Source organism: Pteropus alecto, unplaced genomic scaffold (assembly GCF_000325575.1).
Source record: "Pteropus alecto unplaced genomic scaffold, ASM32557v1 scaffold13, whole genome shotgun sequence".
NCBI classification, from domain to species: domain Eukaryota; kingdom Metazoa; phylum Chordata; class Mammalia; order Chiroptera; family Pteropodidae; genus Pteropus; species Pteropus alecto.
The window spans coordinates 8,664,282-8,689,276 of NW_006434373.1; the positions used below are offsets into that span (position 1 = coordinate 8,664,282).

Consider the following 24,995-nt stretch of genomic DNA (forward strand, 5'->3'; position numbering starts at 1 on the left):
CTCAACTCTGTGATTCTTCCTACTTACGACTGAATTTTTAAATTAGCTGAATTATGAAGTAGTCCATTTCATACTAATTGGCACACAATACTATGTTAGGAAATTTTAATTAGATAAGTCTTATTATTTAATACAGTAGTTCTAAGCATATTTGATATAAAGATCTGTACTGAAAAATATACTGTGCTAGTTCAGAAGAGAATTTTTGCCATTTATTTTCCAACAAACATGTATTTTTCTACTTTATTATTATTTGAGATTATTTTATACTTTAAATCACATTGTGAAGAAATGTTTCCTTTGTGCACTGCTGAGACTACAAACTGGTGCAGCCCCTATGGAAAACAGTATGGAGATTCCTCAAAAAGCTAAAAAATAGAACTACCTTATGACCCAGCTATTTCACATGAGAGTATTTATCCAAAGAAAACAAAATCAATAATTTGAAACAATATGTGCACTGCTATGTTTGTTGCAAAATTGTTTACAATAGCCAAGATATGTAAGCAATCTAGGTATCCATAGATACATGAATGGATAAAGATATAGTACACACACACACACACACACACACACACACACACACACACACACAATGGAATATTATGCAACAATGAAAAAAAATGAAATCTTACCATTTGCAACAACATGGATGGATCTAGAGGTTATTATGCTGAGCGAAATAAGTCAGACAGAGAAAGATAAATACCATATGATTTCACTTATATGCATAATCTAAGAGAAAAAGAAGAACAAATTAATTGAAAACAAACTCACAAATATAGAGGACAATCTGGTGATAGCCAGAGGGGAGAGTGTGAGGGGCTGGGAGAAAGGAGTGAAGTGTTAAAGAAGTATAAATTAGTAGTTGATAGATGGTCATGGGGATGGGGAGCAAGACACAGGGAATGGAGTCAGCAATAATGTAGTGACTGTGTAGAGACAGAAGGAAGATAATCAGGTGGATCATTTCATAAACTATATAAATGTCTAACTAACGTACTGTGTACTTGAAACTAATAATAAAAAAAAAAGCAGAATCCAACAGTGGAGGGCAGAAAACTATGTATGAGCCTTATTATTCTGGCAGAACTAATGAACCAAATTGTTCACCAAATCTAAATATGAATCACATATGAATCACAGATTTAGTTATGCCCTGGATGCCATGCCTCAATATTTTTATGTGATTATATATTGTTGATACTTAGATTATTAATCAAGGAACATGTTATACTTACAAATATAATGATTTTCAGAAATATATAACCCCAAATACCAGTATGATATATATTAACATATTGTGTGTTTAAGTTTTTTAATTACTCATATTTTACTCTTGAATGTTCACAATCTTTCAGAAATGAGCTGTAAGCTGGGGTCCCAGTGTTTCTCATGGTACCAGGGGAGGAAGGTTGGACATCAGCTTTTATCAGGATAGTATGTGAACTCCTGTAAAAGGCAACTGGATACTATTCTATTCATTTTTCTTAATATTGCTGTTTTGAACTGTTCTGTTAGATGAGAGATTTTTTTTAACAAGAGCCTTTTCATTGGCTGTTCATTTCCACACTCCCCGCATTAGCAGATACTCTGTATATGCTCTAAATTTTCTATCTTGGTTTATTTTGTGCCAGTGGGCAAATGCTGGGAGAGAGAACATCATTTAGTTCAAATAATACATTATTGTTGCAAACATGGTTATTTCATAGAAACATAGCCAAGCCCAGAGAGATAGGTGAATATATATTAAATTCACATATAAAATATTTTTATGTTATATGTACAAACATATAGATATTACATACATGTATGTTTATTTATTCATATATAATTGCACGTATATAACAGTAGTGAAACAGATTTTGAGGTTCAAACATGAGGACCTGACCAAGATACATGAGTCAATGAGAGATGCATTCAAGGAACATCTAACAGATTTTTGGAACCAAATGAAAAGAGAGACTCAAAGATAACTCCAAGATTTCTAATTAAAAGACATACTTTAACCTGTACAGGGATGTGTAATTACAAAATATTTTGATGTACATAAAAATTTTTATTGATAGACTCCAGAGAGGTGGTTATAGCAGGAATTATTATCACTGTTTTGTAAATGAGAAAACATCAGCTCAAAGAATTTTAATTGACTTGCTTAAGTCTTACAGTTAGTAAGGGAAAAAACTGAAATTTGAAAATTTGAATCTGGGTGTTCTGTCTTTAGATATGCTTACGGATTTTACCATTTCCAGAGATTTTTTTACCTGGAGTCCACGGATGACCCTCTGGGATCCATGAAGTGCTAAAATGTCGCACGTATTTGAGTGTATGTGTGAATTTCCCTGATCAAAGGAACCAGACTTTGAGATTCTCAAAGGGGTCCTGACTCAACAGAATGTAAGAACTTTCTTTCTCCCTAGTTACTGTATGGCCTCTGTGACCAAAAGGATGATGAAGTAAGAGGGATGGCCCTACTTAATAATTAGATCCTGGAAAAATGCATTTCTAGAATGGAGGCACCTACTGATGTGAGTAATCTTGAGTGCAGAACAAAGAGAAAAGAGCAAGAGTGTTGGAATTCAGTGAATTTTTAAAGGAAAACTTTTACTTGGGTCTGGGCTAGCTCTGGATTCCAGTTAGGAAAAGAAGTCAGACTTAAGAGCTTAGGCCACATGGGTTTTGTGACTAAGCAAAGGATTTTCAGCTCACCCATATGCATGGATTTTCTTGCCTCTCCTGGCAATTCTCCCATAGACAGTGGATTTTGCACTCTACTGCATGCTGATGATCAACTGCAGATGGATCGAATGGGGAAGTTTGGGTAGACTGTGGCTTCTGACCACTGTCATTGTGGTGCTGTGCATGCTTCCAGTGAGGTGTGAATGCCTTTTGTTGCCAGCAAGTTTAGGTTTTGTTATTAAGAGCCCGTTTCTGCTATTTTATAGCTTAAAGTCCAACGGATCCATTTATACTCCATAAGTAAAATATTAGGTTAAATTGGCAGTATATAGAAATGTCTATTGAGAAGTCCATCAATTGCCACAATTTTTTTTTCTTAGTAGTAGTAAATAGGAAATAGTCTTAAATGTTAAATAGTGAAGAACTAAAGTGATAGGGCTGGAATCTGAAACTGCATGAACAAATGTAGCCTACAGAAGACTGCTTTGGTTGGAGTTACTATGAGTTTGCTAGCAAATTCCTAATGTTGAATTGAGTCCACTATGAAGTTTTGACTTGCTATAAAAAATTCAAAATTATAAGAACAAATGGGCTGAAAATGGTATCAGGGTAAAGCATCCTTGGTTGCTCTTAACGTCAAGCATGGCCTCTTGAAACATGGTTTAAGCACAACTGTTGTTGATCATTTGAGTGTTTACTAAGGAAATCAGTACTGTTACATCAATACAGATGTGCACATTTGTGCTGTTGGCGACTAATTTAAATAGCTTAGAGTAAAATCCAGTGGCACTTACGGCATTTTCCCTGTGATAAAAAAATAATACTGTAATTTCCTTCAGATCCAGGGTATCCAAATGATCTAAAATTGTAAAGACGAGATCTGGTGAAGACAAGAAAGTTGAAAGTGTGTTTGGGACTAAGATATTCATATATAGCTAACCCACAGTCAAGACCTTTCTTTAGGAAAAGATCCACCCAGTCTCTGGTCAGAATACTGCAGGGCATTGAGTCCTATTCCCCTGAAAAGTTGAAATATCTTCCGGCTTAATGTTAAATATGAGAGTAAAGAATCTTTACTATGAATTTGTGGGGGCGGATAAAGAGGAAATAAAACTATTGAAAATCGCAGCAAAACAAATAAAGAGTTCCCAACAGCTTTTAGAAGCAGATGAGAGAGACATCACTTTAAAAAAAGAAAATGTATTTTTTTCAGTTCAAGGAAATGCTTTTTGTTTTTCTTTTTGAAATAACAATAAGCATTCATCTTAATGGCAGTATTATTATCTGGGAAAAGGAGTCTTTTGTAACAATTTAGTTGAGGTGTTTTTGAACACGTAGTGTTCTAATTTGAGCATGTACAGAACCTACATTTTTATAGCTCTTTACAGTTTTTGAAGCTCTTTGAACATTTATTGTCTCATGGAATAGGCTGGAGTCCTATTTCTGATTTCCCAGTTGACCTACCATGTGAAATGCAGAAAATTGCTAACCGTCTCCCAGAATCACTTTCTTTTTCTTACACGGTGAAGAAATTAATGTCATCCTCAGTGAGTGGGGTTTTAAATTAGTAAGACTATGTTTTCTCTATAAATAGATTAGCAACCACAATAACTGAAGTTCACAATTAACTGATCTAAATGTCAGCTAACCATTTACTTTGAGTTTTGGAGTGTGTTAATTTTACATATGATTAGGAAAGTTTGGTGTGGAATTACATTTCAATATTTCTGATATTTAAATGTTTTTCTTTCACATGTATGTATCTCTTAAAATAACTAATTTTTATTGTATTTTGTGTGATGATAAAGTATTATTAAAGTTAAATCAACATATAGTAGATTAAAAAGCATTATGCCTTAATGGCTTAGTTTTCTTAACATGCCCATTATTTTTAATTTTATGTAAGATAAATCATTTTGTTTTTCAACCTCAGAAATTAATGTTTTCTGCTTCGATTTAGTTATCATGGAAGTGTTATTTTTCTTCAGAATATTACTAAAGATAAGTCAGTATTTTAATTATTTTTAAAAATTTTACATTGTGATATAGTTATTTAAAGTTTGACTTTTCCCCTATACTTGTATAAATGGATGTCAAAATAAAATCGTATTTATTTCTTTTGGTGATGAATAAAATAGCAGTATGGGCAGCATAGTTTCTGTTCTCAATAAACTCATAATTTGATGAGGAAGAGAGAATAAACATACTTATTGAACATGTAAGTACTATGTTAACAAAGTGCTATCGCATATAGGCAGAACAATTGATTTTGCCTGGAGGCAAGATTAAGTGACTCCATATCATTCTGTTCATATTTCAGTTATCTTATTGATAATATTTTATTATAATGAGTAAAATTTCCATCTCATCTGCTCAGTATCTTAGGGCAGAAACACTCTTATTTATCTCAGTATCTCTAGTTCTTACTTTGCTTTCTGCTCATTAAATATGTTTTGAATGTAGTTTGCTGCGAAGAAGTTGGGAGAGCTTATAGAGGAGATAACATTTATCAAATGAAATAATATTCAAAGCAATCTTTGAAGAATGAGGAGGCAGGAAAAGGGGGCAGAATAGAGGTTAGGAGGGAAATTCAATTCCAGCAAAATCAGGAAGGAATGAGAGTTTGAAATGGTGATTTAGGGTGGGAGAGTGGCTGGAAATGGTGGTGAAATAGTAAACTCAAGCCTTGACAATCATGGTAATTAATTTAGATTCTTCTAGAAACTGGTCATTTTAGATTAGTTTTTAGAAATAGTGAGGAAGCTGCTAGAAGCAATAACTCCAGAAAGCAGACCATAGCAATAGTCCACATAAGAAGTCCTGAACTAAGGCAGTGACCGTGGGAATGGAGAAGAGGACCCGAATTCAAAGAGACAAAGAAGCCTGCAAGAGACTGAGCTGCTGACACCATTAAACTACCCTGGAGTACTTACACTTGGACTCTTATTTGAGAGATATTTGCTTTAGTCATCCAGAGTTCAAAATAGTAATCAAAGCTAAAGGTAAAAGTTTGGAAATCAGTTATACTTGAATTCATAGTTGAAACCATGAGAATAAGTTTGCACTGGAAGAAAGTGTAGCACTAGAAGAGAAGAGAACCAAATGCTGGGGTACATCAGCATTTAGAGGGAAGGCAAATCAAGAATGGGCAGCAACACATGCAGAGAAAGCATAGTTAGGGACTTGGAGGCAAAGAGCAGCATTTCTAGGCGTATATAGCTTTAGGTGTCAGATGCTGCAGAATTTTTGAGAAGAATGAGGATTGAGAAGAGGTCATTGGATTTGGGAACTAGAAAACATGATTGATCTTGGAGGCAGTAGTTTCAATCGAATGTGGTGGGTAGAAGCTGGATCATAATAAGTCTCTGCAGAATAAATATGAAATAAGAGGTTTGACTGTAAAGAGAGTGTTTAACATCATAGTTTGTAGACTAAAGGAAAATTCAGGGACATAGTAACCAGATGCAATGTGGGGTTATGGATTGGATCCTGGTTTGAAGAAGCCATCTATAAAAGACATTTTAAGGACTTTTGGAGAAAATTAGAATATGGAGTAGGTATTAGATGATACTAAGGAAATTATTTATTTATTTATTTTTTAATGTCTACAGCACCTGATATTCCTAGGTGGTCTCCCCTCCAAGTACTAACCAGGCCCGACCCTGCTTAGCTTCCAGGATCAGAAGAGATCAGGCACGTTCAGGGTGGCATGGTCATCGACAAAAATTACTTATTTTTTATGTGTAATAATATTAATTTGAATATGTAGAAATGTTATTAAAATTTTATACCAAAGAATTTAGGAGTAGAATGTCCTAATATCTATAATTTCCTTTAAAATGCTTCAATATGGAAAGAAAGGGATTAAAAAAAATGGTAACATGCCAAGATTCCCACTCAGAGCTCTAAGTAAGCAGTGGAAACCTTCTGGGTTAGCTGGTTAATGTTTAAAAGCATTCTAGTGATCCAAAATCCATTGTTCCTTCATTGCTTCTAGTTACTTCCTGCTAGTAAGCACATAGTAAAAGAAGTCAAGTCATGTTAGAGAGTTATCTTATAGTTTCTTATAATTTCGATATGCATCTAACTTTTTGGAGACTTTTCCAAAGGGTTTATAATAACATACAAAATATCATAACCATAATTAATTAAATTTCCCCTTTCATTTTCCTCCCTATATTATTTTTATTTCCATTATCCCTGGATAGAGGGTGGGAAGCTCAAACAAATGATGTTACCAAAAGTCTGAGAGTAGAGTTGAGGGCTCTTTTCCACTATCTGCAGTGGAGCCTTTGTATTTACTTGAGGAAATGGCTTGAAATAAAACCTTAGAGTGTAAACAAACCTTGAAGGTTCTCCATTTCTCATCTGACCTTGCCTCCTTTTCCTAACCCTTGTCCTCTGCAGCTGCCTGAATGTGGATCTGCTGATGGATCTAATGGCTGAGCCCACGCACTTCAGACTTGCCGTCTAGTTGTGCTGCCATTGAGATCCAGAATCTTGTGTGTTAGGAAGGACCATGTAGTCTCGACTTCCAGCCCTCTCTGTTGTCCCTTCTCATCTCCACTCTCCCCTTGCCCACTGGCCCTTAAAATAGAGTATTTGTTTTCATCTCAATTCTGTAGCCGGTCTCAAACTCTCCTGCCTTAAGATGAATGCCTTATTCTGAACCTCGCTTATTTTGCTCATACCTCAGTGTTCTGTTGTCTTGCTATTTCTTAATTTTTTTGGAAGCAAATTCTGTCACACCTTCCTGTAGTGCTTGTCTGTGAGTGTGCCATTAAAGAAAATCCATGATCCACACCAACTCTGCTTGAGTATGAGGGCTGCAATTTCTGATGCTAGTTTGTATCTTCTGGCACCATTTCCTAAATCATTTTGGAGCCTGCATGCTTTGGACATTTTGGTTGTCAGCCTTTGGAGTCAGGTTAATTTCCTGCCTTCTCCATGCTGTCTTCCTCAAATCTGTGTCACCTAAGTAAATAGTGTTCTACCTGTTCTCGATTCGCTTCCTCTCCTGGGCCACAGATAAATGTAGATGAAAGTGCTGAGTATTTGGCATGCTGTTGAGGATGACACTTGTTTTCCTTTGGGACTTTTCTGATTCGACTGTCTACCTTGAAATAGGATGCCCTCAAAAGAGCATGTTAATTAATATGGCAGTGTTTTATAATTTATTCTTTATTTTATAATCAAGACACTGAAATATTTTTCAGTAAGTTTGTTGTGGAGGTCTTACACCACTATCCTTCTCTTGTTTTCCCATTGTAAGTCCTCTAAATCAGATAATGATGTAATTTGACTGAGATGTTTTAGAGTTACCTTCCAATGTAGCAGCAATCTAATATCCTCTTTGCTTTGTAGTTTGTGGCCTAGGTTCAGAGGTCATAAGTAATGTCCTGGTGTTCATGGTCTATTTTCTGCATCACTTATTCACCAGATAGCCTCTGTGCACAATCAGAATGAACTTACCTGCTGATGATGCAATTGTGTGTGTGTACGCCTATGCGTGTATGGTGTATAACATTTAGAATGGCATATATAGTGGGAACTGGCTTGGCAAGACATGAGAACATAAAGAATCATATTTCATGGGGGAACAAAAGTCTGTATAAAGAGTCTTCTCAGAGAGGTATGAATGGTTGGCCAGGGGTGTGGTCATTTTTCTTCTTGAATTGACTTCCAAAGATGTTTGCATTATCATCTCCATTTTTTTCTCTACATACTGGAAGATACTACCTATTATTGATAAAAACTCTTAGTATTTATAATTTCATCTTGTACTATCTTTTGGGATAATAAGTTCACTCAGTAACTAGCACTGCCTGGAATTTCGTTTGTTTTAAATTAATCTCCCTAATTTTTAAAGGATGTAGACAATCTCTATCACTTTTTTTTAACCTTCCCTTCTTCATCCATAATAGAAAGAATTCTTAATCAAGATACTTTAGGCCAAAATGCTTGGTTTTATTTGCCCACGAGTAGATGCAACCAGTGTACTTTTGGGGCAAATAGTTTAATTATTTTCCAGGTTAGTTTTTGAATCTGTAGAATGTTCTTAACAAGATCTTATAATTGTATCCACATGTAGTCTGTAAATATGATATAAAGAACATGCTATGTCATGTTCTTTAAGATGGTTTTAAAATCACCATAAGATGACAAGAGGCCTCATCTTGATCCCCCTTCAAACTAAGTTTTTATACACAGTTCATCTCTTTTATTTTTTTGTGCATGCTAAGATACTGCTTTAAGAAATATTACTTTTTGGTAATTAAAAGTGAAGTTAGAATGGCTGGAGAGACACAAATGGATAATCAATCCATTTTTTAATGTTTTATAACTGTTTCCAATATTTATAGCTCTTCAGCTTTGTTTTAAAGACATCATTGTATTTTGCATTAAAATGACATTTTTATTTAAAATCCAGTCTACTCACTCACTGTGTATTCTGTATACTATAACATTTTATTTCATTGTATTTAGAGGACCAGAAAAATTATAAATGTCGAAAAGTAAATTATTCACCCTGAGGACTGTTTATTTTTTCATGTAAAGTTGATTTGGGTTTATTTCTTTTCTAAACCACTATAGCAGTTTCCCAATGGAATTATGTTTAGATTTTTAGAAAGTTAACACATAAGGGATGTGAATTTTATTTTTCTACACTGATTTAATGAGCTTTAGTGAAAGTCAGAGAGAGTCATGATGGAGGAAGTTTTTTATGTAATCAATATGTTACTGAAAATATATCGATGGACAAGATTTTTGTTAAAGATTCATATTTCAGCTGTTTTATGGAAAATCACTATTTAGAGGAAACCAAAGGTTTTAAAATTAGAATAAATGGCAATTTTCAAAGGCAAATAACCAATTTTTTCTGTAGTTTAAGTTTTGCCTATTCAAAATAAGAGTTGCCTGATATGAGATATTACTATTAAAATGGAAACAATTGAATTGCTGTTGGTGAAAAACCTTTCATTCTGATATCTCTGCTCACAGGATTCTTTGGCATGTAATTGGTGGTAAATTTTATATACATCTATAGATATGTACATCTTGCTTTAGAGAATGATATACCAGACCTTGAGGGCTGTGTACATGTTTCTCTCTGAGGTTGGCTAGTCTGAGACACTTATAAAATGGGTACAATCTTGAAACTAATACTAAAATAAAATTAAAAAAAATAGTCATGTAGATGTTAAGTGCAGATAGGGAATATAGTCAATAATATAGTGCCAGGTGAGTACTAGACTAATTATGGGGATCACTTCGTAAATTATATAAATGTGTAACCATTATGCTGTATGCTAGAAATTAATATAAATTATATTGAATGTCAACTGTAATTGAAAAGTGAAAAAAAATCAAATAAAATGGGTACAATCAGTGAGCCCCATCTTCAAAAATACTCCTTTCCCTGCTCCTGCGCCTGTTGGTATAAAGACAATAACACTAGCAAAAAGTGATGTTTATTGAACACTTATGTTCCATGCATTGTTCTATGTTTTTACACTAACTCATTTAAATCCCACAATGTCCCTAGTGTTGTCCTCAGTTTACAGGCTCTGAAGGCAGAGAGAAGCAATTTGCTTTAAGTCCCTTAGCTAATAATGGGTGGGTTCAGGTTTCAAATTTAGGCAGTCTGACTGTGGAACAGTCACTTTCAATTGCTACCTTGAGTGGCTTTCTTGGCAGGGAGAATGAGAATTCCAGAATGAAATAGTATATTCTATTTCTGGACTTGGGCTATGCTGTTGTTGGACCTTCTCTGTATCATGTTATCAGTGCCCACGTACAGAGTAGTGGCCTGTAATGTTCATCAATTTATCTTTCTCCAGTTTTCTATTTAAAATCTGTTATGACATCACTTCAAGTAGTAAAACTGTTTTGTGAAAAGTTCTATAAATAATAATCTTGAGCGAGTGACTTCTAAGTGGCAATAGGATTGATGTCTAGGAGGGATGGGGCCATTGTGCTAACTCAACGGTTATCTGTTCTGTCTGAAAGTGGCATTAAATGGAACAAAAATCTTAGGACTAAATTAGTCTGCAGATAGTTCATTATTGCATTTTGTTGAATTGGTACAAGAATTTTCTGTAATTTTTATAAAAAATAATTTTAAGGAAAAATTATATATTCATATATATTATTGTATTTAAAGTATCCTATACAATATTTTCAGATTCTGAAGATGTAAACTACAATGGAGAATATGCTGTCAATAAATAATAATTTTTTTAACATTAGAGAGTAGAGCTATTTAAAATTCTCTTCTTTCTATAGAATAATCATGTTTGTCTAATTTCTAGAGGATGTGCAGATTGTGTTAATTAAGGTAGTGATTTCACACATCCTGTCTCATATAAGAGGGGGCTTTTAAATTGGCCTTAAGTAAGCATTCTTACTATATCTCAAAGCTCTCAACTTCCAGCCAATGATGTATATACTTCACTTTCCAGGAATCACCATCTGGAGAAGGCCTCGGGTACATAGCAACACCCTGTTAAGTTTGGACTTATCCCACTGTCTCATTCTTTGGAATATGTCACCAGAATCCAAGCACCCTTAGACAGAGCACTTTGGTATTTTTATACCTGTGAAATATAAAGATTGTGCAAATTTCATTGAAAATTTGTGCTAATGAGACCTACAAAGCCAAATACATTTGTCCTTTCCCACAATCTATGTAAGTTCATAACATACTTTATTAGAATCCATGTTAGAAAACATGTGAGTCCCTTGTTCCCTTCTTACTGGTTTTGCTACTTCCATCATTTGTCACTCATTGAAGAAACATTTATTGGGCATCTTCTAAGTAATAGGTCTTAGATAGCATGATTACAAAAGTGAAAAGACATGCTTCTTGTCCTCAAGGCAATGAAAAAGGCAAAGAGTTACATTACAATGAAAAAAAGGCAAAAATATATGTAGGAATACAGGTCAGTGATGACCCATAGAAGGGTGTGGTCAGTTGTGGCTGAGTTGTGAAGAGGGGTCAAGGAAGTTAAGTCTTGAAGGATGAGCAGATTTTACTAACTGAATGAAAAGGAAAAGGCTTCATCTCCAAAGAGGTGTGTATTCACATGTTATGTAAGGGAAACAGCAAATGATTTTTAAAACAATATTGATTTAAGTGTATACCCCAGACATAACTGGGATGTAAAGCTAAGGGCAGGGGGCCACTGGAAAGGCACCTAGAAAAGAAATTACAATGAGGCCAAAGTAGTCCTTGTGTAACTATGAAATTGAATTTAGACTCTGTCTGGTGGGTGAATTGTCGTAGTTGGCTTGGGCTGCTAGGACAAAATACCATAGATTGGGTAGCTTAACCAACAAACATTTATTTCCCACAGTTCTGGAGGCTGAGAAGTTCAAAATCAAGGTCCTGGCAAGTCTGATGTCAGGTGAGGACCCACTTTCAGACTCGTAGACAGCCACCTTTTTGCTGTATCCTCACATGGCTGAGAGAGAGATCATCTCTTTTGTGTCTCTTCTTATAAGGGCATTAATCCCATTCATGAGGGCTCATCATCATTACCCAGATTACCTCCCAAAGGCTCCACTTTCAAATACTATCGCACTGGTAATTAGGGCTTTACCATATGAATTTTGGGGGAACACAAAAATTTAGTCTATATCAATGTGGAAGCCACAAAGAATTTTAAGTAGGTGACATAAATTTAGGTAAATCTCTCTAACTATAATGTGAAGAATGGATTTGAAATGTCAAGAGTGAAAGAAAGGACCAGTTAATTAAGAGACTATTACAATTAATAGTCCAATTGGGAGATGATAGATTCCTAAATTTGGGGATATATTGAAGAGATCTATACAGAAGAAAGTAGAGTAAGGGATTATTGGTGATTGCCAATCACCAATGTGAAAAGGAAGCTTGAATTCAGGGTGTTCGTACTAAGGGGCACTCGAGAAAGAGTTTTGTGGAAAAAGGTTAGGACATTTGAGTCTGAAGCACTTCTGGGACTTTTAGGTGAAGGTTTTCATAGGCAGTTGGATATCTGTGTCAGCAACTCAGGAATGGCAGTAGGCTGGGGGTTCACCTTTGGGAGTGATCGCATTGAACTGGTATTGAAGACATGGGAATTGACAAGACTACTGGAGAAAGCACTTTAAATGAGAAGAGAAGGAACCATACATACAACCCTGAATAGCACCAATAGTGATGTTCTGGACAGTGAAGATGAGCTAGCAGAGATTGAGAAAGAATACATAGAAGGACAGAAAAAGAAGCAGTTTAATAGCAACTGGAATCTTATTATTCATGTTTTCATTATCTGTGTCTGATATTTTTCATGAGTCAATTACACTTTCTTACCAGGTATATTGCTTTTATTTTTAAATATATTGATTTTTGATTCCTTGTGAACTAGATAGTGGACTCCAGTTATTTTAGGGAAGGCACTTTAGAATTTGGACCATACTTTCATGTGGTATTTCTAGAGGAGGACAAAAAAATCTAAACTCTTCTGGTTCAATACACCTTCCTTTCCTCCAGGACAGGAGATATAGAAAAAGGGAGTGGGAAGGAGGTGGGAATTAGAGCAATCTATTATAAGGAAGATATTTTAAGAGAAAAAGTTTTATTGTTCTTTTACCAGCTATGTTTTAAAAGAATACCTAGATTGTGATCACTGATGGCTAACAATGCACTTGTAGTAGTGTATGAGTTAATGTAGATAAGGTTTATGAGCTATTAAAACAATTTGTTCTCTTAATAGTTAAAATTTCTTCCATATTTCCATTGGTTAGTCATCAAATCCTGTTATTTTCTATAGAAGTCTATTGGTATTCTTTAGTTATTTAAATTTTTAAATTAAATTGTTGGCTTAAAGTTTTAGAGATGTGTGTATATATAGATATAGATATTCTGATTGGATATTTTATAATGGCAAAAACTATAACCGTTTAGCTTTTAACAAGTTTAGAAGATTCAATATCACATTATAATATTTGGGAACTTAGAGAAAAGCTGTGTTTTAAATATATGCTTGCAGGTAGATTACAGCACGTGTTTTCCCCAGTGGAAATAACGTCATAAGTGGGACTTAAAGTCAAACCTTGCCAACTGTGATGTTTTGAAATATATCCAGAAATTCTTTGAGACTTCCAGCGGTGGAACCTAATTCCTCTCCCTTTCGTGTGGGCTGGATTTAGTGTCTTCTAAGGAATGAGAAAAAGAGCAGAAGTGACTGAGTGTAACTTCAGAGACTAGGTTTTAAAAGGCACCTCAACTCCTTTTTTTCCCTTTTCTCCTGGATTACTCTCACTGAAGGAAGCCAGCTGCCTTTGGACACCCAAATGGCCTATAAAAAGGCCTCTGTAGTGAGAAATGGGGGCTAAAAAAGCTTGTGAGTATGCCACCTTGGAGATGGACCTTCCAGTTCCTGTCAAGCCTTAAGGAGACCATAGTCCTGGTTGATAACCCAAGTGCAACCTCATGAGAGACCCTGAGCCACTGAGCTAAGCTACTCCTGGACTCCCGACCCATAGAAATGGTCGGATAATAAATGGTTGTTGCATTAAGCCACTAAATTTTGTGGTAATTTGTTACCCATAACTAATACAACTACCAAAAAACCTGTTTAACCAGTTGAAACACTCTCTCAAGATTTCCCCTTGAAACACTGTTTAAAAATATGATTTTAAGCAAAGTAGACATCATAGAATTTTTTAAAGAATATGATTTGAATACATTTTTTGTGGGGGGAGAAACTACATTTAACGAGAGAAAAAGGAGGAAGGAGATGGGCTTTTTAATTTTTTTTAAGATTCTAAGTGGGAATTTTGGTGACTTTTCAGTTTTAAATTGAGTATAATTTTATTACATTTGTGACTACTTTTACAAAATTTTACAAAAATTATGTTTTTTTTTTGATTTGCATATTGAAGTGTTATAATGAGAGATTAAGAAGTGAGAGAGGAAGAATGATGATCTTGAGGCAAGAGTTGAAGAGTTATGTGAAGGAAAGAAAGAAGTTGAAGAAAGTATGAGAAAGAAGTAGAAGCCATTTGGCAGCCAGTGTTGAAAAGCAGAAGAGTGGAAAACACAATGCATGCAAATCCATTTGAAAAAGAACAAAAGTGATTTTAATACAGATACTTCCACCCTAATAAGAGGAGAATCCATTGTTCTCTGTGGCAAGTTAGGTTTGAAAGACATTGAGTTTACTGTGGTGAGAGTATGGCCACTGACCATTCATATGTAGAAACCTTGCTTATGAAATATGGCTGGATCTTATACCACGTCCTACTTCCCTTGTAAGCTGTGTTATGTCACCTAGCTTCATTCAAACTTCCATATTGTTTTATAACTGAACATCTGGATTGTTGTCACAAATATTTGTCAGCTGACTGATTGTCTCTTTCATGTGTTCTGTATAAAGGCCAGCTCGATTTTTGCTAAGTGCAAAGAGGACTTTCTTGTCCTAATAAGTTCTGCAATTTGTGTAAGTTAACTGTACAACATAGGAAAATAAAGTTGGTTAAAAACGAGAGACATTAGAATTTCTACCTGTGCTGAAAATGTAGAGATGAATCTACCTTGCAGCAAATGAGCTCAAAGGATAATTTCTGTAGTGCTCATAGATACTTTCTTCAAGACCTTTGGAGAGGTGAATTTTTACAAAGGGTTCTGGTAGCCTTTTGGGGCAGCCTCTGCTCAGATAAAAATGATTGCTGACAAATTAAATTTCCTGCTGCATGCTGTCACAGAGGATTTTGGTAAATATGGTATTAATTCATTGCTAATGAATATTTTCACAAATGTGATTTTAATAGGTTACCCATAGTGTGTATTGACTCCTCTTCATTCTCCTCTCAGGTTTATATCTGAAAACATACACACATATACATATATATATTTCCTTAGTATCATTTAGTATTCACTCTGAAGGAGAAAAATAGGGTCTGTCACTTCTATGCAAACTGATGATTAGTGGAAATGCTATTTATAAAATACTTTATAGGTTTATTGCATCAAGATTTTCCATAGAATACTCACAATTTATCCTACTTTAACTCAAACCTGTTGGTTCATAATATTTATATTTAGGTAAAACCAAGGAACCAAATATCTTCAGAGGTTTTAAAAGTTAAAACTGTTTCTTTAGAGATATGCATTTTATTTTATCTTCATAGATTGAAAATTTACAGATTTTTATGACTCCCCCAACAAGTGGCATTATTACAGGAGCTATCTTTTTATGTTTATACAACATGTTCAAGTCAGAAAAAAATGAAGTGCTAATAACATGACATCAGTTCTCTTTTGGGAGTTTTAAGTGGTAGAATGAATGTTTGCCTTGGAGAGGCAGCTGAGAGGGTTTTGTCATCTGACAAGCCATATACAATTAAGATGAATAGATAGAAGGCAGATATGGAAAAGTTTAAGTATAAAGGAGAATTGACTATACAATGGAACCAAGATTTCACAAGCTTTAGCAGAAGCAGTTTGGACTGGAGGAATGGAGGGACAAATAGACCATGTTTGGTATGAATTTAGTTCCCAGGGCAACTGATCTATAGCAGAGTTTCTCAACTGCAGCACTACTGACATTTTGGACGAGACCATTCTTTTCTTGTGGGGGGATGTATGTCCTGTATGTCGTAGAATGTTTACGAGCACCCTGACCTTTACCTAATAGTTGGCAGTAACACCACTCCATTCCCCAGTTTTGACAATAAAAAATATCTCTCACTTTGCTATATGTCCCCTGAGCAGTGAAGTAGCCAAGTTGACAACCGCTGGTAGATAAAAGCCTGTAGGAAGCATTGTATTAGAATGAAAACCTGTGTTTAAAGTTACATAAGGGGAGATCATTGAGGAAGAAGTAACTTTTTGTGCAAAAGGAAACTCAAAGGCCCTTTGACTGATATGGCCACCTACAAATCCAACTTCCTGTGTAACTGCCCAGACCTGCTGGGGGGTTTTACTTAAGTTTCATGGTATCTTCTTGGCTGTTAACTTCTAGAGTAGTGGTCCCCAAATCTGAATGTGCATCAGAATCACCTGGATGACTTATTAAATCATTGATTATTGGGCCTCTAGAGTTTCTGATTTAGTAGATCTCATTCAACAGCTCTAAGAGCCTGAGAAAGGTTTTTGCATTTCTAAAAAGATCCCAGATGATTCCGTTTCATCACAAAGAGACCATATTTTGAGAACCAGTTTTCTAGAAGAAACAACCTTTGGATTTATCTGGCATTAGATCTTTTTTGATTACCACTGTGACTTTTTTTTTTTTTTATGCACAGGCTTGCTACTTTTAGATTTTCTTGTTTACATTTACTCTTTCCATTTAATATTTGCATTGTTTACTTCCAATGCTCCTTAATTGTCTTTCTTAAGTCACATTCTACACTAATGGATGAAGGGAAGTAACCTCTTCTTTCTTTTACTTCTCTCACTGGCCATTTTTTTTGTCTTTGCTTCAAGCCACATGGGATTCAGGTTCCCTCATGCTGTATCATGGACCATCTCCCAAGGTCACCCATCTTTCAGGACATCTGTGCTTGAAGGATGAATTACATATACCACGATTGTCAAAAATCTGGGATCACTTAGTATTTGCTATCCTGTTTTGACTGTAGTTAACACATTTTTAGGGAATATCTGACTTTTAGATCCTTTTCTAAGTGGTAACTGATTTCCTGGAACTCATCTTTCTACAAGGGACATTTGAATTATTTTGCATAAATATATAATTTTAACTTGTCCACATCAAAGCTTATCTGTGAATTTCCTGCCCACTCATATATCCTCATGAAATTTCCTTATCAGATTATATTTATTACCCGGTAAATATTACTTAGGGTCATAGATATAGATAGTGTTGTGTTCTTATGGCTTGACTAATAATAAAATTGACACGAGACCAGATTAACAGGAGAAAAATCGTCGTAATACATGCACATGGGAGATCATAAATGAAGCTCAGAGAAATGATCGAAGCTGGCAGCTATTTATTCTTTTATGGAAAGAAACAATAAATTTGTGAAGAATTGACACGATGAAGAAACCTAGGTTTGGATGCTCATTAGCAAAGAATCTAAGCAAAATTTGAGCTTGTGTAGTAAATTAGTAAAGGAGTAAAAAGTTTTTTATACAGGCTTTTGGCTCTGAACTCTAGTGGTAAGGGTGCCATCTTCTTCTGCTCTGCCCCCAGAGCAAGGGGAGCACTTTTCACAGGGTAGATTTTTTTATTTCCTGAATTCAAGGAGACACTGGAGGGTCAATGTGTCCTTCTTGCAGTGGTTGTTTGTCAAGCGACTTTAATTCAAAGTGATCAATATACCGTTGTGGGATATTTGGGGGCGGCATGCCCTGGGCCCTGACAATTAGCCCTCAGGAGCCCATCACTGTCTATATTTTTATGTGTCAGTTCCTTTCGCTGCATGTTGATAATGAATTCCCTGGCCATGACAAAAGAGAATCACATGATCCTGCAGAAGAGGAAAAAATTATTTTTTCTACCCTTCTGAGTGTTAATAAAAGACAGATTTTAACAGGAGAAAAACGAACAAGTTTATTAATATGTATGCATGAGAAACAGGAAAAAAAATGAGTAATTTCCAGAGGTAGATTAAAATTCAAACTTAAATACCATCTCAATAGGGCAAGATGAATGAGCCCTCAGAAGAATATGTGGAAGATATGATAGTGACAAAATTTTCCTGCAGATAGTGTTGACTTCTAGTCTTCTCTCCTGTGCCAAGTCAATCCTCTCTGATGAAACTCCAGGAAAGGGGATTTATGATAATTGAGTTCCTTTTGGAAAATCTGCCTTTAAGCAGAAAACTTCTCCCTGAATTCGCTGTTTTGCAAGTGCTTAAAGCTCAAAATAATCAATATACCAAAGCGACATATTTTGGGGTGGCATATTCTGATACCTTTCAATCCCATTTCAATTTTGGGTCAAAAGTAACCTATTTCCTCTCTAGTGCCACATGGTTTTCCTAGACCTGATCCCACTTATGGAGCTGACCCCAGTGAATCACCATAAGCTGATAATTCCATCACTTCAGATCTTGAAATATGCTTATTTTAGGTGTGTTTCGTGACTGGGGCAATTGGATTGCAAGCACCATTAGAAATGATTGCTTCTTAAGCAGCAGTGAGAGAGGACTTTATATGATTTCTGCATCAGGAACTTTTTGCTCCCACATTCTCCAAAACCGCCTTCCACTTTTACAAAGCTCTGCCTCCTCTTTGCCAAGCTAACTCCTGGTTATACTTCAGGTGTCAGCTAGCACGTGACCACCTCCCCACCTGAGAAGGGTCCTTCCGTGACACCCAGGCCAAGCCACCCTGACATTTGCTCCCAGAACACCTTTCTTTTTCAGAACACTTTGCACAGAGTAATTATTTATCTGTAGCAATATGATGAATAACTTGCCTGTGAATTTTCTAAGGATTATGTCTGTTTTTTGGGTCACTATAATTCCCTGCTTAGTGCCAGTTGCCTAGAAGGACCTTCATATTTAGTGACTGGTGGATTTATTCATCCTGTCTGCTCTCTGGAATAACACTAAAAAAAAAAATAGAACCTTGCTTCTAAACTTTCCCACTTGTCTGTTCACGATCATATGTCTCCTCTTCTTTTTTCCTCATTGTTTTAATTCTTTAAGCGCTGATTAGAGAACTAAGTTCCTTAGCTTTTCTTCATAGGATGTGGTCTCCAGACCTACCATCCTGGCTACTTTCTTCTGGATGTTTGGTTGGACATCGTTTTCCGGGTATCAGTGCAAAACACATGGAAGTGTTCTTTCTTTCTATTTGAACATGAGCCTTCTCTAATACACATCAGGATTGCTTTAATAATTTTAGTACCTGAGTCACACTGCTGACTAATGCTAAATTTCTAATTCCTGCAATGCCTCAGCTATTTGCATGATGCATTTTATAAGATAAGTAATATATGACCACTATAAACAACTAGAAAGTTCAGATGAAAAGAACAATAATTTAAAATTATCAGTGCTGTCACCCAGAAACATCCAGTGTTAAAATTTTATAAACTTAAAGAGTTCCCTATAAGCTGTCTGTATTGATTAGTACATTTATATATATGTATATATGTATGTGTGTGTATCATGAGCTCATAGGTTCATTTTATATATATATATATATACACATTTATATATGGCTCTGCACACTCGTGTATTATGATGTCTCTTCCTGTCAGTGAATATAGTTCTGTTCTGCCTTAGGAAGCAATGTGCTTAGTGGTTATGAATCCAGGAATTGAATTCAGATAGACCTGAGCTCTATATCCATTACTTACCAGCTGTATGACCTCGGGTAGGTTCCTTATCCTATCTAAATTTCAGCATATAGTTATATAATATATTAAAATTTTAATAGCAATATAGTTCCTATAGCTAATACAGCATTTTGTTTTATGGATATATCAACTTACTGCATCTTTAGATTAGGTCTCCCTTATACTACAATTTAATTTTGAATTCTGAAACTGGATTTTATGTTTTTAAACTTTATCTTGTTGAGTTTGGCCCAATATTGGGAATAATTTTAAAGTACTTTTCAATCCTTATATCTTGGATCTGTGTGTCATATACAAATTTGATAATTGGATATTTCATCCAATTATAAATAAAAATGTTAAACTTAGTAAATACAGTAGTATTGCCTCCTCCCATTGTCCTAGGGATGTTAATCCACTAACCAACAGACTTTGGTTAACATTATTGAGCACTGAATCAATCAAACTAATTGATATATTCCTAATCAGTTTCTCTCTCTGGTCCCAAGGAAGGGAAAGAAATCCTGCCAGAAGCCTTGATTGAATAAGAATATGTTATCATTATAATTTTTTCATAATCTAACTCGCAAGTAAGAGTTTCATAAAAATAAATAAGGTTAGATTAGTCTGATGAATTTTTAGTGAACTCAATACTAGCTCCTAGAAATTTTAACATTTTTATTAATAATATAGGCACTCTAGGCATATGATTTAAAACATTAATATCTCCAGAAAAGGAAAAATCTATAGAGATAAATCCATACCAACATAAAAATATGAGATAGATCCACTTCAGCTTTTTTACTTTAGAAAGGAGTGAAAGATATACTTTGGAAGGAGAAAGGAAAGAAAGGAGAAAAATGGTAGGTTGGAGGATGGGGAGAACTTTTATTTGCTTTATTATTTTTCCTTGGGATAGCACTATATCTCAGAAAAGAAAAAGACCATTCTAAAGTAGTGCCAGGTTTAATAAAGTCATTATAGTATTAGATAAATATAAATAAATGGTGCCCATACCTATTATAAAATATGTTTACACTATTTGTTATTCACCTGGAGTTGTTCACTCTATACACAAGAATAATTATTATGCAAAATAACACTCGACAAAGCTAACTTCCTTCCTTCCTTCCTTCATGCCTGTGCCTTCCCCCCCCACCCCCATTTAAGATATTTTGTCTATCCCAAGGTCATGAAGATATTTTATTAGCTCTTCCTTCCTTCCTTCCTTCCTTATTATTTATTTATTTATTTATTTATTTATTTATTTATTTATTTATGTTCTTCAATATACCTCAGTAGGTTTATAGGGTATTACTTTAAAAGGAAAAGAGACAGAGAAAGACTAAGTGATTTTCCCCAGAGGCTGACAGCTAATTATTAGTGGAATTAAGATCATAGATAAGAGGTTATATTAGAAGGATCTTCACCTGGAATTCAGTAAAATTTCCTCTCATTCTGTCCTGTGTGGGAGAGTGAGCCAGGCTTAAGTAGTTGGTTCTAGAAGAACATCCAGGATCCAGTTCCTACCTACTTCCATAGCCTCCTCTCCCACAGCTCCCCATTCCGCATCTCATGTGCCAGGAACAACTAGCTGCTAGTAGTTCTTTCCTACACCAGTGCTGCTTCATGCTTTTGTGTCTTGGGCCATAAGGCCTATCTAAATAAAGTGCCCATCACACCTTTCTTTACCTAGAATATTCTTATGCCTGTATCGTACTTTAACTCCTTTCCTCCAGGAAGCCTTCTTTAACCTCTGGATAGAGATCATGCATGGTTGTCCTAGCACTTGACATTGCAAGGCACTTGATGTTGCAATTTTCTCTTTATACACTTCTCTTCTACTATAATTTCTTTTACATTCAGAGCCTAACAAATAGTGAGTGCTCAAATATTGTTAAAGTGGGCTAAACTGACAAGCTGGCTGTACCAAATAGACTATGAAAGTAAATCTAAGTCAATTAACAAGTAAATACCCTTAGACCGTGTTCTACTTAGGAATTCAGTTTGATTTTTTAAATTACAATTTTCAAGTGATTACTTTAGTAACATCCACTGTTTGTGCTGCTACACATCTAATTAATGATTTGCCCAAATGGGCAAATATGAGTATTTTTTTATCCAGAAGCAACATGTATTACAATCGCAATGGCTAATGGGTTTAGTAAGGTTCTTTAAGGAAGCAGTTCTATTTTAATTCAGATTTCTTAAGAGGCTAGAGAAATCTTTACCAGAAATTGTAGCATTTTGACAATATCTATCTTTTTAAAACATTCTGACAGCCAACATGATTTGATTAATTTAGTTTTTAATAGGTATGAGAGAATTTTAAAATATTATACCCACAGGATAATTTATTCATGGAGAATGATTTTATAAGTGATGAATTTCATTTCTTCTTTTTTGATAGAAATAGGAAAAAAGTATGTAGATTGCAGTTGCTAACTTAATAATTTTACTGATGACCAAGAATGGAACAGATCTTGCCATGAATTATATAAGCAGTTTAAAAAGCACTCCATATTCTTTCTGTGACAGACTGTGAAAAACACAAGGCAGAGAATATAGTTATTAGAATTTTTTCTCTGCAAAAGCCTAACCATGTTGGATTGAATAGTATAGACAGAGAAAGATTGGGTTAGAATGATTAAAACAGCCATTCAAGGAATGTATCTTACCGTCAGCCTTGAAGAGCTTTTCTTTTTCCTGCTAAGGAAATCTAACAGGATATTAAAAAACATATTAACCTTCAAAATATGTTTAGATTCTGCTACGCTTCTAAAGAGGATAAATGAGAATGTGAGAGTTATGTTTAATAGAAGGTTTGACCCATAGAATTTGTAGAAAGGGGTCACTTAAATTTAGTTTGAAAGCCAACACTCTCTCATATGACTTTCTCTAATATCACACCCTTCCAAATCCTTTCTCCATGCAGCTGGTACAGTTATCTTTCTAAAGGCAAATCTGATTACACGATTCGTCTGTTTAAAGCTCTTTAGTGGTGGAGTCTAGACACTTTAGCTTGGCAGACTAGGTCCTCCTTAAATAAGTCTTGGAATAACTGCCCTTGAAATCCATGCTCTCAGTGCCCAGAACACTTCAGCCATTGGCTACTTTTTATTATTCTGCAGCCATCTCTGTCTCCCTGGAATGCATGATCTCTGTCCATTTTCCCAAGGGACTTGACCACTCCCTCCTTTGCACCTATAATCTACCTCTATACCACTGTTCTTTCAAGCCATTCTTTACATTTGTGTCTGAAATTACCCTTCTCTCCTAGACTCTAAGCTTTTATTATCTCTGCATGACACTTGGTTGAATAGATTTATGAATGGATTCACCAATACCTGGGAGACACACTGAATGCGCATATACTCAAAAACAGTATCCTTCTTTGAGGTTTTGCTAACAATTTCAGAATGAATTGTCTCCAGCTTGGTGTGTTTTTCTGAGCTTTTATTATTACATTTATTGATTTTGTTTTAATGTTGTAGTTGAAAATTTTGGATATCAGTTAGCTTTGGTTTATAATTTCGACTCACTTAAATATTTACATTCCTACTTTAGGCTGAGAAAACCAGCATTGTCAGCAAAATTCTGAATTTTCACCTTTTTTTTCCCCCATGGGAGTGTATCTTCCAGAATGTGCCCATTGACCCATTTTGCCTTCCAAACGGTGTTTTGGGATTAGCTTAGGTTACTGTGGGGAGCAAATATGAAAAAGTGTCACCATTTTTAGCATCCTATTTAGAGTGATTCTATGTTATTTTCTTCCTTGAACTGTCACTAATGTTGATTACTGGATTATTGTTATGTCTGAGTTATTTCAATTTTGTAAAATCATAGATTAGCATGTTAGGTATTATACAAAGTCATAAAATTAGTCATTGCTATTGTCTGAAGGCTTAAAAGTAAGTTCCAAAGTAGACACTATCACTGGTGCATAGGCAGAACCATAGAGTGTTCATTTTGTCCATCTTCCTTTTATTTTCAAAGTTAAGAAAGCTGAAGCTCAGAATCTTAAGTGATTTTTTTTTTTTTAGAATTTCATAGCAAATTCAGAGAAGCACTGAGCCCTATGCCACATATTTCTAAAAAGCTTCCCCTGCCTTTGTATTTTAAAATCATTTCAGTAGCACTATAGTACAGGGACTATCCAGGAGGCACCAGACATGAAGCTGAGAGTTAAACTATAGCTTACTTTCCATTGATTTTTTTTTTTTTTTTGTCCCCTTATAGAAGAGTGCCACATGAATAATGTGAATGAAGGGATTGAAGCACATAACTGCTTGTTAAGTTCTGGCTTTATCAAAGTGGCTATACACTTTTAGGTGACACCTTAAAAGTATCTGAAACATGGATTTTCTACTTGAATTAGCAGAAACTATGACTACTGAATGAGGATCTCAAATTCTAACTACTTCTGTTAATGAGGGGGCCTGTTGCTTCCTACAGGTTTCAAGACTCCATATTGAGCACAGTTAGCTTGGATGGCAACACGAAGCTATGGACAAGTTAATAACAGAATCGATGGAGAGAAAAACAGCTTCATAGACTCATAGGCAAATGCAAATAGACTTGGGAGTCCTTTCTAAATATATCTTTACACCAATCTCTGCCTGACATCTGACTAGCATTCTTTCTTAATAGGTCAACTGTTGTTGCTGGGTGGCTTTAATCATTTTACAATTTCAAGTGAAAAAAAAAAAAGAAAGTAATATCACAGCTGTGTCAGCTTCCTACCTTTTAGTCATAGTAAGAAGGACATAGAAAGTTCTTGAAAAATGCCCTGTCTTGAAAACCTTGCAGGAAGGTAGTTCTTTCAATCATAAAAATATTTCAAATAGTGGCTTTGTCAGCCTTTTTGCTTTGAGCTGATAATAGAGATAGTAGGTGGGTTGGAGGAGAAGAAAAAGCCTTTAATTATACATCGAGGGCACTTTAAGAGAAGAACTATACATTTTTGTATCTTTTAAAGCCTACAGTAGTGCTAAATGCACAATCTGTACTTTAAGGTGTTTGCTGAAAGAGTGA

General features: G+C 35.1%; 1 protein-coding gene and 1 pseudogene across 5 annotated transcripts in view; one reads left to right on the plus strand and one right to left on the minus strand.

The window, feature by feature from the left end:
• The window catches only part of FGF14 (fibroblast growth factor 14), a 565,286-nt gene that overhangs the window by 34,864 nt on the left and 505,427 nt on the right, over nucleotides 1–24,995 (plus strand). The window lies entirely within an intron of this gene.
• On the minus strand, nucleotides 6,282–6,400 carry LOC112477829 (annotated as a pseudogene).